We start from the raw sequence: 13,111 nt of genomic DNA, 5'->3' as shown, positions 1-13,111 counted from the left end.
TTATAGAAAATTTTGTCAAAAATTTATTTCTAGAAAGAATTTTGTCAATATTTGATTTCTATAGAAAATTTTGTCAACATTTTATTTCTATAGAAAATTTTGTCAAAATTTTATTTCTACAAAAAATTTTGTCAAAACTTTATTTCCACAAAAAAACTTGTCAAAACTTTATTTTTATAGAAAATTTTGTCAAAAATTTATTTCTAGAAAGAATTTTGTCAATATTTGATTTCTATAGAAAATTGTGTCAACATTTTATTTCTCAGTCGTCGTTAGACTGCGAAAGCTGAAAGACGTGTTTGTGCTTCACTGCAGTTTTTCTGTGCAAATTTTTCGTAAACAAAATCTAAACACAAACAATTCATAAGTCGTAAAAAAAAAATAATAAACCGTTTGGTTTGTTTCAAAACAAAAACCATTCAAGTGAATGCACCAAGTGTCGGCACATTTGGTGCATTGTTGTAGCAACAAATATTTTTGTCATTCAACATTAACGAAAAACAATAACCATAACAATAATAACAATGAGTGCTCCAATCAGTGAGTCGTTAAACCTGAGCTCATCAAGTGATGATGGGCTTAATAATGATGATGATGACGATAACGATAATGAAGTAAATAGCTGGCAGCAAGTACCAATAAAAAGGAAATTTGCGGGTTCGCCTAACAAGTTGAACGAAAAAAGAAGGCATATCGAAGATCGACCATCAACTTCAAACAGATTTGAAACTTTGGCATCAAATGAACCTGATGATAACAATAATGAAGCGGCAGATTCTGTTCCTAAACCACCACCTATATTTATACCTAATGTTCAGGATATTGGTAAAATGGTGAACAAAATCAATAAAGTTATTTCTAATACAGACTACCACTTTAAGTCGTTACGAGATGGACAAGTTAGATTAGTAGTTAAGAATGTAGAATCATACAGAAAACTTGTTAAGTATTTTGATTCCGTTAAGTGTAACTACCATACGTTTCAACTAAAACAAGAGAGGGCTTTTAGAGTAGTTTTGAAAGGGCTACACCACTCCACTCCAGTTTCGGATATTAAGGCTATGTTGTTAAGTTTGGGACATCAGGTTAGAAGTGTGAGAAATGTTATAAGTCGTCTTACAAAAGAACCATTGCCAATGTTTTTTGTTGATCTAGACCCCGGCCCCAATAACAAGGATGTCTATGATATAAAGTCGCTTGATAACGCCATTATTTCAGTCGAAGCCCCAAAGAAATTTGATGACATCGTGCAATGTCATAGATGCCAGGACTACGGTCATACAAAATCATATTGCAAGAAAAATTTTCGTTGTGTTAAATGTGGAGCAGATCATGCTACTTCTGAATGTCAAAAATTGCCAAATATACCTCCAACCTGTGTTCATTGTTCTCAGCAACATACTGCCAATTATCGTGGATGTTCGTTCTATCAAAAACTTTTACATACAAGATCATCATCTATAAACAAGGTTAAAGAACGTATAAGTAATTCATCATTTACTCAAGCAGATAATAGGTTCCAAAATATTCCCCAAATGATGGGAGCGAATAATGCAACTTATGCGCAAGTAGTAAGAAATGATGAATCTGCTATAGGCAATGTTTTACAGAAAATAGAAGCTATGTTGGCTAAACAAATTGAGCTTACTAATACGTTGATGAACATGATGTCAATGATAATGACCAAACTATGCAACTAAGTCTTGTTATAGCAGAATGGAATGCTAATGGCATTCTGAATCATTTAAATGAAATAGAATATTTTCTAAAAACAAATGCTATTGATATTCTACTTGTCTCCGAAACGCATCTTACCTCTAAATCGTATTTTAGAATATATGGATATGACATTGTCCAAACAAATCACCCCGACGATCGGGCTCATGGAGGATCAGCAGTAATAATAAAATCTAATATTAAATACGAAGTCAGTGAACCATTTACTAAGCCATATCTACAAGCAGCAGGAATTAAAATTTGTTGTAATAACACTAACATATCAGTGTACTCAGTGTATTTTCCACCACGATTCACTTTAAAATGCGCACATTTTAATGATTTCTTTAAAACTATTGGAAACTCATTCATTGTGGGTGGCGACTTCAATGCCAAACATACGTGGTGGGGGTCAAGGCTGATAAATCCCAAAGGTAGGGAACTTTACAAATGCATTTGCAATAACCACTACAATGTGCTGTCGACAGGAAGCCCTACTTATTGGCCAAGTGATCCCAATAAAATACCAGATTTGCTTGATTTTATAATATTTAAAGGAATTTCCCCTACATCTTTACAGATATCTGAAAGTCACGATTTGAACTCTGATCATAGTCCAATAATAGTTGCTTTAGCTACGTCACCATGTCTTCAAAATAAAACTCTTAGGATATTTTCACGTAATACCGATGTTACACTTTTTCAATCTTGGATTGAAAATAATATAAACTTAAATCTTTCATTAAAAACTGGTGCTGAGTTAGAAGAAGCTGTTGAAATGTTCACGGGTTTGATACATCAGTCCGCTTCCATAGCTACGCCGCAAATTTCAGACACAAATGTATCGATACACCGAGTAACACTCGAAATAAAAAAATTAATAAAACAAAAACGACGATTGCGGAAAATATGGCAACAGACGAGATCACCCTCCGACAGATCTAATTTGAACAGAGCCACAAGAATCTTGAAAACCCATTTAATATGCTACAAGAATGACTCTGTCAATTATTTTCTTCGTAACCTTGAACCTTCAGACAATGAATTTAATCTATGGAGAGCTACAAAATATCTTAAGAAACCACAAAAAAGGAACGTTGCAATAAAAACTGCCTCTGGTACTTGGTGTCGTTCAGATAAAAGTAAAGTTGATGCGTTTAAATCTCTTCTGGAGGAAACTTTTACACCATTTTCTATCTGTGAGGCGTCTGATGATAAGAAAATTCGGGAATTTCTTGATGTACCCTGTCAAATGTATCGTCCGATCAAAGCATTCACTGTGAATGAAGTATGTAACGAGTTGAAGAAACTTAATGTTAAAAAATCTCCCGGTTACGACCTAATTGATGGAAGAATTTTGAAATCGCTGCCAAGAAAAGGTATAATTTTTCTTACTCTTCTATTCAACGCGGCGTTGCGCTTGACATACATCCCCATTCAATGGAAGTTAGCCAAAATTATCATGATTTTGAAACCTCAAAAGCCAGAAAATTCTATATGCTCCTACAGACCCATAAGTTTGCTACCTATAATATCAAAGGTATTTGAAAAGCTAGTACAAAAAAGACTGGTGCCCATATTGCGTGAGCTCAATATTATACCTGATCACCAATTCGGATTCAGACAAGGTCACGGAACATCTGAACAATGTCATAGAGTCATTCAAACCATTAGAGATTGTTTGGAGAATAAAGAATATTGCTCTTCCATTTTTCTAGATGTTAAACAGGCATTTGACAAAGTCTGGCATAATGGTCTGTTATACAAATTGAAGATCTTACTACCCACACCTTTTTACCTATTGTTGAAATCATATTTAAATGAAAGGCGTTTCTATGTTAGTATCAAAGAAGAAAACTCTGATATTGGTTGCATAAATTCTGGAGTTCCTCAAGGCAGCGTGTTAGGACCAATATTGTATACTATTTTTACCAGCGATTTTCCCACTAGTGAAGAAGTGACCGTAGCTACTTATGCCGATGATACTGCAGTATTGGCCGTAAATAAATCATGTGTAGATGCATCAGAAATATTACAAGACCATATAGATATTATCGAAACATGGTTTAAAAAGTGGAATATAAAAGTAAATACTGACAAATCGAATCATGTGACATTTACACTTAACAAAGGTAACTGTCCGGAGGTATATCTAAATGGAGATGTTATTCCAATGGCAAATTGCGTAAAGTACTTAGGACTAAATATTGACAGACGATTGACGTGGAAGGAGCATATAAAATCAAAACGACAACAGCTTGAAATTAAAACAAAGCGAATGTACTGGCTTCTAGGTCCAAGATCACAGTTGAGATTAGAAAATAAATTATTGCTATACAAAACAACGTTAAAACCAATCTGGACATATGGAATTGAACTTTGGGGTACAGCAAGCAACTCAAACGTTGAGATACTGCAAAGATATCAATCCAAAACGTTAAGGATGATTACAAGTGCACCGTGGTTTATGACCAACAAAAATATACACAAAGATCTTGATGTCCCAATGGTTCGAGATGTAATACGAAAAAGTAGTACAAATTACCTCAATAGACTAAGTAACCACTCGAATATTCTAGCTATAACTCTCCTTGATGATACAAATGAATTAAAAAGACTGAAAAGACTTAGCGTTCTCGACTTGCCCTTTTTAACTTAAGTCAAAATTATATGTATATAGTCTGCAAATTTCATGGTATAAAAGTTATGTTTTTATGATATTAATTTTGTTTTTGAACAATTTCATCTAATGATTTAAGTTTAATGGAGCTTAACATAACATGTCATGTATTGTAAATTCATCCAACCAATTTGCTTAATATTTGTGTATTGTAAATAGATTGCAAATAAAGATATAAAGAGAAAAAAAAAAAAAAAAAAAAAAAAAAAACATTTTATTTCTATAGAAAATATTGTAAAAATTTTATTTCTGCAGGAAATTTTGTCCAAATTTTATTTCTATAGAAAATATTGTAAAAATTTTATTTCTGCAGAAAATTTTGTCCAAATTTTATTTCTATAGAAAATGTTGTAAAATTTTTATTTATATAGAAAATTTTGTCAATTTTATTTCTATAGAAAATTTTGTCAAAATTTTATTTCTATAGAAAATTTTGTCACAAGTTCAACAATAAAGATGAATTCACGGCATTATCGACTCACGAAGAGCTCAAATGGTTTCGCACCAATATTTTTCATTTTTTCCTTTATTATTTGTTTTACCATTCATACACGTATTTATCTTTTTCCACATTCATCCTGAATTTACTTTTTATTTTTACTTACTTATATTCCATTTTGTTGTTATGCTTCTATCTCCCTTTTTTGTACATGAATACCGTTTTTTTTTGCCTTTATTTACCTTTTGTTAAAACCAAAATGAATTCAAAAGTTTAGTTAAGTTAAGAAGCTGAAGAGAAGTAGGTCACTTGGACCTAATAAATTATTGAAGTTGAAAACAGCACGTCTTTTTACTTAAAAAGGCTCAGGCGCCTCGTAAACCCATATTCGTGAAGAATAAATAACAGACCCATTGATCAATTATCCTGGATCAATAGGCGCTTGTACAATTTTATTTTCATAGAAAATTTTGTAAAAATTTTATTTCTATCCAAAATTTTGTCAAAATTTTATTTCTATAGAAGATTTTGTCAAAATTTTACTTCTATAGAAAATTTGCCAAAATTTTTTTTCTATTGAAAATTTTGTCAAAATTTTATTTCTATTTAAAATGTTGTCAAAATTTTATTTCTTTAGAATATTTTGTCAACACTTTTTTTCTATAAAGAATTTTGTCAAAATTTTATTTCTATAGAAAATTTTGTCAAAATTTTATTTCTATAGAAAAAGTTGTCAAAATTTTATTTCTATAGAAAATGTTGTCAACATTTTATTTCTATAGAAAATTTGTAACAATTTTAATCAACATTTTATTTCTATAGAAAATCATGTCAAAATTTTATTTCTTAGAATATTTTGTCAAAATTTTATTTCTATAGAAAATTTGTGGAAATTTTATTTCTATAGAAAATTTTGTGAAAATTATATTTCTATTGAAAATTTTGTCAAAATTTTATTTCTATAGAAAACGATGTGAAATTTTTATTTCTATAGAAAATTTTGTCAATATTTTATTTCTATAGAAAAGTTTTTGTTTGTTTTTAAATTCTATAGAAAATTAAAAATAAAATTTTGGTAAACTTTTATTTCTATAGAAAACGTTGTGAAATGTTTATTTCTATAGAAAATTTTGTCAACATTTTATTTTTATAGAAAATTTTGTCAAAATTTTATTTCTATAGAAAATTTAGTCACAATTTTATTTTTCTAGAAAATTTTGTCAAAATTTTATTTCTATAGAATATGTTGTCAACATTTTATTTCTATAGAAAATTTTGTCACAATTTTAATCAAAATTTTATTTCTATAGAAAATCATGTCAAAATTTTATTTCTATAGAACATTTTGTCAAAATTTTATTTCTATAGAAAATTTGTGGAAATTTTATTTCTATAGAAAATTTTGTGAAAATTATATTTCTATTGAAAATTTTGTCAAAATTTTATTTCTTTAGAATATTTTGTAAAAATTTTATTTCTATAGAAAACGATGTGAAATTTTTATTTCTATAGAAAATTTTGTCAAAATTTTATTTCTATAGAAAAGTTTTTGTTTGTTTTTAATTTCTGTAGAAAATTAAAAATAAAATTTTGGTAAACTTTCATTTCTATAGAAAACGTTGTGAAATGTTTATTTCTATAGAACATTTTGTCAAAATTTTATTTCTATAGAAAATTTTGTCAACATTTTATTTCCATAGAAAATGTTGTCAAAATTTTATTTCTATAGAAAATTTTGTCAAAATTTTATTTCAATAGAAAATTTGCCAAAAATTTTATTTCTATAGCAAATTTTGTCAAAATATTATTTCTAGAAAGAATTTTGTCAATATTTTATTTCTATAGAAAAATTTTCAAAAATCTGTTTCTATAGAAAATTTTGTTAAAATTGTATATATGTAGAAAACGTTGTCAAAGTTTTATTTCTATAGAAAATTTTGTCAAAATTTTATTTCTATAGAAAATCATGTCAAAATTTTATTTCTATGGAAAATTTTGTCACAATTTGAATCAAAATTTTATTTCTATAGAAAATCATGTCAAAATTTTATTTCTATAGAAAATTTGTCAAAATTTTATTTCTATAGAAAATTTTCTCAAAATTTTGCTTCTATAGAAAATTTTGTCAAAATTTTATTTCTATAGAAAATTTTGTCAACACTTTTTTTCTATAAAAATTTTGGCAAATTTTATTTCTATAGAAAATTTTGTCAAAATTTCATTTCTATAGAAAATTTTGTCAAAATTTTATTTCTATAGAAGACTTTGTCAAGATTTGGTTTCTATTGAAAATTTTGTCAACATTTTATTTCTATAGATTTTGTCTAAATTTTATTTCTATAGAAAAGTTTGTCAAAATTTTATTTCTATAGAAAATTTTGTCAAATTTATATTTCTACAGAAAATTTTGTCAAAATTTTATTTCTATAGAAAACTTTGTCAAAATTTTATTTCCATAGAAAATTTTGTCAAAATTTTATTTCTAGAAAGAATTTTGTCAATATTTTATTTCTATAGAAAATTTTCGAAATTCTATTTCTATAGAAAATTTTGTTAAAATTTTAATTCTATAGAAAATTTTGTCAAAATTTTATATCTGTAGACAATTTTGTCAACATTTTAATTCAATAGAAAATTTGCCAAAAATTTTATTTCTATAGCAAATTTTGTCAAAATTTTATTTCTAGAAAGAATTTTGTCAATATTTTATTTCTGTAGAAAAATTTTCAAAATTCTATTTCTATAGAAAATTTTGGTAAAATTTTATTTCTATAGAAAATTTTGTTAAAATTGTATATCTGTAGAAAACGTTGTCAAAGCTTTATTTCTATAGAAAATTTTGTCAAAATTTTATTTCTATAGAAAATCATGTCAAAATTTTATTTCTATGGAAAATTTTGTCACAATTTGAATCAAAATTTTATTTCTATAGAAAATTTTGTCAAAACTTTATTTCCATAGAAAATGTTGTCAAAATTTTATTTCTATAGAAAATGTTGTCAAAATTTTATTTCTATAGAAAATTTTGTCAACACTTTTTTTCTATAAAGAATTTTGCCAAAATTTTATTTCCATAGAAAATGTTGTCAAAATTTTATTTCTATAGAAGATGTTGTCAACATTTTATTTCTATAGAAAATTTTGTCAAAATTTTGTTTCTATAGATTGTGTCAAAATTTGGTTTCTATAGAAAATTTAGTCAAAATTTTATTTCTATAGAAAACGATGTGAAATTTTTATTTTTATAGAATAATTTGTCAAAATTTTATTTCTATAGGAAAATTTTTCAAAATTTTATTGCCATAGAAAATTTTTATTTTTTTTTTTTTAATTTCTGGTAAAAAATTAGAAATAAACTTTTGTTAAGCTTTTATTTCTATAGAAAATGTTGTCCAAATTTCATTTCTATAGAAAATGTTGTCAAAATCAGAAAATTGTTTTTTGTATGTATCACTCACTGTATGAAAGTGGCTCAGAGGTATTTTGGCCCATTTGAGATGATCGACACCTTGATTTTTCTTTTAGTTCCAGACTTACTCTCCCAAATGTTCAACTAGTCCAACGGATTGAGATCCAGAGATTTTGGATGGCCATTGTACGGTAGAAATTCAGCGATGAACCTCATTTTTACACCATTACTGACCGATGCTTGAGATTGTGCTAAGGCCTTTCGGAATGTCCATGGTCTTCGGCCGAAATGATTACCAGCCCACGGCTTCAATACCATCTTTAAGACATTAGAAATATCACCTTGGTACAATGCTTAGCATGCTTGTATTGCCTCCAAAGGGTCATGGCTTCCATGCCAGTATCGCCTAAACACCAAAAAAATTTTTCAGCTGTGGATAATGCCCTCTCAGTAATGTTGGTGACATTCAACCACTGGTCGCCTACGGTATTACCATAGGCAGTGCCTCAGGTTTGATGCCCGATATAAGGTTCAAATTTTCAACTGACCTCCTTGGCAAGTAAAACCGATTATTTTGTTTGTTCCCAAATTCTTCAATTTGAAATGGCTCATCTGAGAAAACCAAATTCGGTAAGTGGACACTTTCGTGCAAAGAAAGTAAATCTTTGGCTCTTTCCAGTCTAATTTTTTGTACACCGTTGCATCTTTTGGAACTTCAATGGCTTTAATCCAAGCTAAATTTTCAATATGTGCTGCTTCCGTTTTCGCGGAATTTAGTACCACATATCGAAATTCGTTTTTCCAAAATTGAGTAAATTAGGCCCGTGTATTCTTAAAATTCCAATAATCAATCAATGACTGCAGTGGTTTTCAAAAACAATCTTCATCCCTAGACAATTTTTATTGGTAATCAAACAAAAAAAAATGTGTTAAGAAGGAATTCCTAGATTTCCTTGAAATCCAAGGAAGCTAATTCTCTATGGCCATTGCCAAATTCTAAAATAAGAGATCATCACTTTTATTTTCCAAGTTACGTCGATTGCGGTTAGTTGGCTAGCAAACTAACGCCTCTCATCACTCTTCTGTTTATACACCAGAGACAACTCCATGGTAATTCCCTAGACACATTTTTGTTAGGGTAACTGAAATAATTTCACTCGAAATAAAGATGTATTTCATAATTTTCAATTGTCTACCAACAATCTGCACATTTTTCCTTCCTCAGAGGCTGCACCCAAGGTATTTAAACGGGACTGACAGGACAAAGGCCTAGCGAAATATCCTTGGCAGTTGGCCAAATGGGCTATGGAATACACGAATACTGGCTATGATTGATTATCAACATTTAACCGAATGCTGTCAACAAATTTTAACAACAAACTCCTTAAAAACTGATCTCCAATGGGACCAAACAAGGGATAAAAACGGTCGACAAATGAATTCTTGACTCTTTTTCGTTCGACGGGCTTGTTATGGAGATGGCTGTGGTGGTGGTGGTGGTGGCTGCTTCTGCTGTTGCTACTCGTTTTTCATCATAATTTTTGATCCCCTGAGGATAAGTAAACCAAACGAGGAGGGCAAAAGGCATCATAAGAAATTTAACATTCATGGCCAATATTTGCGGACATACGAGAGGAGAGTTTGCAGCCAGTCAACTACTGAGCAACCCCATTCAAAGAAAGCCTTAAACAAAAGTAAAGGCTCAAGCAGCGATATTGCTCATTTTATTTTTATAGAAAATTTTGTCAAAATTTTATTTCTATAGAAAATTTAGTCACAATTTTATTTTTCTAGAAAATTTTGTCAAAATTTTATTTCTATAGAATATGTTGTCAACATTTTATTTCTATAGAAAATTTTGTCACAATTTTAATCAAAATTTTATTTCTATAGAAAATCATGTCAAAATTTTATTTCTATAGAACATTTTGTCAAAATTTTATTTCTATAGAAAATTTGTGGAAATTTTATTTCTATAGAAAATTTTGTGAAAATTATATTTCTATTGAAAATTTTGTCAAAATTTTATTTCTTTAGAATATTTTGTAAAAATTTTATTTCTATAGAAAACGATGTGAAATTTTTATTTCTATAGAAAATTTTGTCAAAATTTTATTTCTATAGAAAAGTTTTTGTTTGTTTTTAATTTCTGTAGAAAATTAAAAATAAAATTTTGGTAAACTTTCATTTCTATAGAAAACGTTGTGAAATGTTTATTTCTATAGAACATTTTGTCAAAATTTTATTTCTATAGAAAATTTTGTCAACATTTTATTTCCATAGAAAATGTTGTCAAAATTTTATTTCTATAGAAAATTTTGTCAAAATTTTATTTCAATAGAAAATTTGCCAAAAATTTTATTTCTATAGCAAATTTTGTCAAAATATTATTTCTAGAAAGAATTTTGTCAATATTTTATTTCTATAGAAAAATTTTCAAAAATCTGTTTCTATAGAAAATTTTGTTAAAATTGTATATATGTAGAAAACGTTGTCAAAGTTTTATTTCTATAGAAAATTTTGTCAAAATTTTATTTCTATAGAAAATCATGTCAAAATTTTATTTCTATGGAAAATTTTGTCACAATTTGAATCAAAATTTTATTTCTATAGAAAATCATGTCAAAATTTTATTTCTATAGAAAATTTGTCAAAATTTTATTTCTATAGAAAATTTTCTCAAAATTTTGCTTCTATAGAAAATTTTGTCAAAATTTTATTTCTATAGAAAATTTTGTCAACACTTTTTTTCTATAAAAATTTTGGCAAATTTTATTTCTATAGAAAATTTTGTCAAAATTTCATTTCTATAGAAAATTTTGTCAAAATTTTATTTCTATAGAAGACTTTGTCAAGATTTGGTTTCTATTGAAAATTTTGTCAACATTTTATTTCTATAGATTTTGTCTAAATTTTATTTCTATAGAAAAGTTTGTCAAAATTTTATTTCTATAGAAAATTTTGTCAAATTTATATTTCTACAGAAAATTTTGTCAAAATTTTATTTCTATAGAAAACTTTGTCAAAATTTTATTTCCATAGAAAATTTTGTCAAAATTTTATTTCTAGAAAGAATTTTGTCAATATTTTATTTCTATAGAAAATTTTCGAAATTCTATTTCTATAGAAAATTTTGTTAAAATTTTAATTCTATAGAAAATTTTGTCAAAATTTTATATCTGTAGACAATTTTGTCAACATTTTAATTCAATAGAAAATTTGCCAAAAATTTTATTTCTATAGCAAATTTTGTCAAAATTTTATTTCTAGAAAGAATTTTGTCAATATTTTATTTCTGTAGAAAAATTTTCAAAATTCTATTTCTATAGAAAATTTTGGTAAAATTTTATTTCTATAGAAAATTTTGTTAAAATTGTATATCTGTAGAAAACGTTGTCAAAGCTTTATTTCTATAGAAAATTTTGTCAAAATTTTATTTCTATAGAAAATCATGTCAAAATTTTATTTCTATGGAAAATTTTGTCACAATTTGAATCAAAATTTTATTTCTATAGAAAATTTTGTCAAAACTTTATTTCCATAGAAAATGTTGTCAAAATTTTATTTCTATAGAAAATGTTGTCAAAATTTTATTTCTATAGAAAATTTTGTCAACACTTTTTTTCTATAAAGAATTTTGCCAAAATTTTATTTCCATAGAAAATGTTGTCAAAATTTTATTTCTATAGAAGATGTTGTCAACATTTTATTTCTATAGAAAATTTTGTCAAAATTTTGTTTCTATAGATTGTGTCAAAATTTGGTTTCTATAGAAAATTTAGTCAAAATTTTATTTCTATAGAAAACGATGTGAAATTTTTATTTTTATAGAATAATTTGTCAAAATTTTATTTCTATAGGAAAATTTTTCAAAATTTTATTGCCATAGAAAATTTTTATTTTTTTTTTTTTAATTTCTGGTAAAAAATTAGAAATAAACTTTTGTTAAGCTTTTATTTCTATAGAAAATGTTGTCCAAATTTCATTTCTATAGAAAATGTTGTCAAAATCAGAAAATTGTTTTTTGTATGTATCACTCACTGTATGAAAGTGGCTCAGAGGTATTTTGGCCCATTTGAGATGATCGACACCTTGATTTTTCTTTTAGTTCCAGACTTACTCTCCCAAATGTTCAACTAGTCCAACGGATTGAGATCCAGAGATTTTGGATGGCCATTGTACGGTAGAAATTCAGCGATGAACCTCATTTTTACACCATTACTGACCGATGCTTGAGATTGTGCTAAGGCCTTTCGGAATGTCCATGGTCTTCGGCCGAAATGATTACCAGCCCACGGCTTCAATACCATCTTTAAGACATTAGAAATATCACCTTGGTACAATGCTTAGCATGCTTGTATTGCCTCCAAAGGGTCATGGCTTCCATGCCAGTATCGCCTAAACACCAAAAAAATTTTTCAGCTGTGGATAATGCCCTCTCAGTAATGTTGGTGACATTCAACCACTGGTCGCCTACGGTATTACCATAGGCAGTGCCTCAGGTTTGATGCCCGATATAAGGTTCAAATTTTCAACTGACCTCCTTGGCAAGTAAAACCGATTATTTTGTTTGTTCCCAAATTCTTCAATTTGAAATGGCTCATCTGAGAAAACCAAATTCGGTAAGTGGACACTTTCGTGCAAAGAAAGTAAATCTTTGGCTCTTTCCAGTCTAATTTTTTGTACACCGTTGCATCTTTTGGAACTTCAATGGCTTTAATCCAAGCTAAATTTTCAATATGTGCTGCTTCCGTTTTCGCGGAATTTAGTACCACATATCGAAATTCGTTTTTCCAAAATTGAGTAAATTAGGCCCGTGTATTCTTAAAATTCCAATAATCAATCAATGACTGCAGTGGTTTTCAAA

Source organism: Haematobia irritans, chromosome 2 (assembly GCF_050003625.1).
Source record: "Haematobia irritans isolate KBUSLIRL chromosome 2, ASM5000362v1, whole genome shotgun sequence".
Lineage (NCBI taxonomy): Eukaryota > Metazoa > Arthropoda > Insecta > Diptera > Muscidae > Haematobia > Haematobia irritans.
Note: the sequence above shows the minus strand (reverse complement) of the source record.